The sequence below is a fragment of the Ctenocephalides felis genome, unplaced genomic scaffold, assembly GCF_003426905.1.
Source record: "Ctenocephalides felis isolate EL2017-DRISC unplaced genomic scaffold, ASM342690v1 CF-g0.4_SCAFFOLD_00845, whole genome shotgun sequence".
Taxonomy (NCBI): domain Eukaryota; kingdom Metazoa; phylum Arthropoda; class Insecta; order Siphonaptera; family Pulicidae; genus Ctenocephalides; species Ctenocephalides felis.
The window spans coordinates 55241504-55246444 of record NW_020536999.1 but is presented as its reverse complement, the minus strand read 5'-3'; the positions used below and the strand labels follow the sequence as shown (position 1 = coordinate 55246444).

The window sequence follows — 4941 nt, the reverse complement described above, 5'->3', positions numbered from 1 at the left end:
CATGGCTTCTTAAACCATGGGTCGTAGGAAAAATTATGGGTCGCCAGAGATTTTAATATAATATCATTTTATAACATAACGTCAGATTTTTGTTTGTTTTACAACGAATTCTATAACTATATATTTACATATGTTTTTATGTATATTGTTACATAATAAATAAATCATCTAAAAATATTTATTTCCCTATCTTTTATATTTGTGTGAGGTCGTCAAGAACCTCGCAATCATAAATGGGGTTGCGAATGACAAAAATTTAAGAAGCCCTGATCTAACTGATTTCTTCTGAATTTTTTATATCAAATAACAGTAAGATTGTAATAATAAATACATATTATATTATAAATATAATATAAATTCGTATATTGATATCAACATTCATCCCGGGAATATCGATTTGGCATTTTAGAACTCTGGCTAGATTTCTGATGTTTGTTTTTCGAAAACAGGAAATGTTTCTCCTCCTTTGCATTGGAACCGACTTCAGCCAAATTCTATTAGAAAGGAAATTTAAATTGTTCAGTGTTATCTTTTAGAATGCTTATTACTATCAATTTTAAATTTTGGCTCAATTGGTTTTTAAACACTATTGGGAGAAACAAATCTGTATATTTTTAGAATTATATTTTTACAACTTATACTTTTTATTGAATTTATTATCATGTATTTTTGCAAATAATAAGATCAAAGTACACGTGCATATATTTTTTGTAATTATTTGTCCACAACATACGTCTTTTGAGACAGATATTTAATATTTTCAAGTCAATTTATTTTTTTAACCAGCTGATATATAATAACATATAACGCATATTTTTTTATGTATTTTTACCTTATAAATATCATATATAAAAATAAATTTAATAAAAATATAGCTATAAAGATGTAAAATAATAATTTTTATAAATATACTGGTTTTCCAAGATTCTTATATGAATTTTTTGATCATTAAGCTGTAATTGGTATTATTATGATATTGTTTAAGTTTTTGTTCAAGAATAATTTACATTTAAGATACATAATTATTTTAACTATCACTTCGAGTTTTCGCTTCATTCTGCCAAATATGTCGATTAAAATTTTCATTTTTTTTATTTAGGTTTCACTTCCTAATTTTTATTTTCAAATTTCAATATCAATCGACTAAAATGCGTGAAAACCACCTTAATATTTATTTTTGAGTCTTTTGATTTATTTTCTGCCTTTCTTCAGTTTAATGATTAAAAATTAAACGAATGATATTTTTATAGCAAAATCGTTGAGGAACCATATTATTTGAACTAATTGTATGAAGCAATCTTTGTCTCGTATGTGTTATCTAAAATAATTTTTGTTAAGATATAATCACATAATATTTCTACTTGAGTTTATATATTAATCTGCAAATTATTTCTAATTTGTTCGCAAACAGGAATCAACATTCATGGTAAAATCTAAAGATGATAACTTTGCAAGTACTGGTTGTTTGCAAACAATGCTATCTTTATGGTTCTGAATTAACCATCATTATGAATAAAAATTATATATATATATATATATATATATATGTATATTATGTATATATATTATATATATATATATATATATATATTTCATGATTTTTAATTTGCCTCTTATCAATTCACACTTAAATATACTTCTGATTACATTACATACATATATCTGATATATCTATTTTCCTCTAATGTACATGTTATCATTATATAAAATTTATTGTGAAAATTGGATTTTAATTTTATCCGAAATCTTTTATTATGTCAATCGATTGCTTTAAATTATTTGGAAATCTTGTTATAAATCCTACCGGTTCAAAGTTCAGAAAGAAATTGAATATTAGTTTAATAGAAAAAAACGACTTAAATTTTGTAATAGGCGAGGACATCTAATTTTCTAAATATATTTTAATTAGATTTTTTTCAGATTTTAATAAATCAATATCTTTAATACAAATATCCAACAATCCTTACAATTAGTTAAAAAAAAAATATATTTTTGATATAAAATTTATAGTGTGTGAAATTCTCATGTAAAACCCAGTTTGGCAACCCTTGATTGGCAATCCAAAACTTTCTTCTAGGTCAGAAAAATTTATCATTTTAGTTTGACTGCAAATTTAACTACAATTCGCTTGTTTGTTTATAATCGCATGGCAACAGTTTTTGATTGACAAATAATTCTTGTGGTTTTTAAATTGTTAAATTGTAACTTTTAATTATAATTAAATGTAACTTTTAAATTTATTACTTGTGTTTACATAGTGCTGTAATAATTTTCATTAAAATAACTGTGTGTGTATTTTCTTTTACAAATTTGTGCTGTTCAGATGAAAAATTCACAAATGGACTTGCTGTCATGGGACGACGTAAAGGTAAGGGCATTAAAATGTCAAAATCTATTTTCTTGTGAATGCATGCTATGTTGAACATGTGTATATATATATATATATATATATATATATATATATATATATATATAATAAATTGTTTCTTGGGCATCCATCCAATAATTAAAAAAAACATTTTTATTGAAAAATGTTTTTATTAGGGAACATACGCTTTGGGTTTCTGATTTGACCCATCTTCAGTGCATACAAATAAATTTTGAAAAACAACACAGAAACAAAAATTGCACGAAAAATAAATAAATGTGAAATAAAAAATTGATGAAACGTCTAGTTATGAAAAATTTAAAAAATGTAAAATTAAAATAAATGATATATTTTAATATAAAAAAGCTTATTCCAACGAACATTTTGTTAGTTTGGAATTTGTTTTACGAGTGTGACATTTTTCAATAAAACTGTTTTTTAATTATTGGATGGATGCCCAAGAAACAATTTTATCGTATTATTTCACCATCTGAAGAAAAACCTTTCGCTATATATATATATATATATATATATATATATATATATATATAATATAATGTGTACGTAGTGAATTAATTTATTTTATAGCACCTATCGATAAATGTCTATGGGATAGTTGCTTAGAGTTGCTAATTTGCGACAATAAACTACTAATAATTTATCAAAAAAGTTTTCAAGAATAGATTTATTTGAACTTGCTTTACATATAGTTATATATAACTATTATAATTATATATAATTATGGGGCACTCTGATACAATGGATATATCTCTGATTCTGTATTTCGCGTTTATAATGTTGGTATACTGTGTAGATTACTTTATAAGCGTTCATTATTAACCCTTTTCACTCGGATGCCGATTTTGCAATTCGCGAGTGGAAGAGTTAAACAATTGTTATCTCCTTCAAACATCGAATTCTAACTTATTTTAATATTTAATTCTTACAACTCAAATTTTACTTAATTTCAATTCAACGAACCAAAGGTCAATCATATGTCAGTGCCAGGACTCGAACCGAATATCCCTGACTGATTCACGCCACATACTCTTCTTTTATCTATGTGCAAAACTAATAATATTCAATGTACATCCATCTAATTGATTATAATACAATCATTCATATCAATCAATCATAATATAATAAACTATAGTACATTGGGATTAAATATAATATTTAGTATTGGAAATAATGAAGTAATTCCAACATATAAAAAATCCATATGAATTTAAAACTAGGGGGGTGTATGGCATCGTGCCTTAAGGCAAATTGCTGGAACTTTCCGTACCGTAACGAAATGTTCGAGGAATACTGAATGTTTTCAAATAGATTATTATTAATATTGTAACATTGTCTAATATTTATAGGAATTATATAAACCAAATTTCAAAGTTGAAATTATTTGTTTAAAGTATGTTAGAACTATAGTCAGAAATAAAAATAAATCTGAATTATTTTTGATATACAAGAATTTTTTTTTTTTGAAAAAAAAATTGAAAAAAAAGTCGTAACAAAAATTTCTTTTTCCAAAGTCAATTATTTTGTTAAGACAAGCAGAAATTTCTTTGAATTATTTAAATCGGACGCTTAGTTCTCTCAAAAACTGACATTTAGCTCCGTATCTTCGAAATGGCTGGGCCTGCCTTTGCCAAAAACTAATAAACACTTCTCTCAATCATTACTAATTGAATGTTTTTTAGATTATTCAAATCGGATGTTCCGTTCTTTCGAAAAATCGATTTCTATTTTCTGCACTTTTAGCTCTTTATCTCCGTAACTGCTGGACCTACCTTTGCCAAAAACTAATCAGCTCATCTCCCTATCAATAGAAACCGAATGTTTTTTGAACAATTCAAATCGGTTGATCCGTGCGCCCGAAAACGTGACTAGAAATTTTGAAACACACACACATCCATTTTTGCTGAGGTATGCCAATATGTTCAGAAACCTTCAAAACGTCGAGAAATGTAAAAATTTTCAATTTCGATTTTCGGCCCATTACAATAACTTACCCTACGGGAAGTTAAACAATGCATATATATATATATATTAAATTGAAGTATTCATTATACTTTCTTTCTACCAGTAGTATGTAAAGTTTCATTCCAGTCAACAGAGGGCTACTTGCCCTTCTTGCCGTAAACAGTTCTCCTAAAATATAGTCCAGGTAAGGTTAGTCAACGTTTTTTCGATCCGAAATCATACTTACCTGGCGTCGGGGTTACCGTGATCAACAAGGCGGTTCCCTCAGGGCGAGGTCTGGCCATTGCACCAGGGCCGGATTGACCCCTGCGATTGTCCCTAATGTGGATAACTCGGTCGCGCAATTTTTGGTAGTCGGGACTGCGTACGCGCTGTCCTGGTAATAATTCATATATTAAGACATAATAATTAAGACAATAATTTCAAACATTATAAGAACAATAATAGTTCTTCATGCAAAATTCATTATTCGAGCCGATTTATTAAAGGGCAGTTACTTACTAAGAAGTACTAGATGAATACAATTTTCCTAAGTATTTCCTCAAATTAAAAATACCAATGGATGTCCAAACGGCTGTCTCATCTCAATT

The 4941-nt window shown here is 26.8% G+C and overlaps 1 non-coding gene across 1 annotated transcript; it reads left to right on the top strand.

Annotated features, from left to right (window-relative positions):
• Positions 1–4569: 4569 nt before the first annotated feature.
• LOC113364481 lies at positions 4570–4731 on the top strand. Its single transcript, XR_003366171.1, has one exon. It is a non-coding gene; the product is annotated as a U1 spliceosomal RNA (small nuclear RNA).
• Positions 4732–4941: the final 210 nt, after the last annotated feature.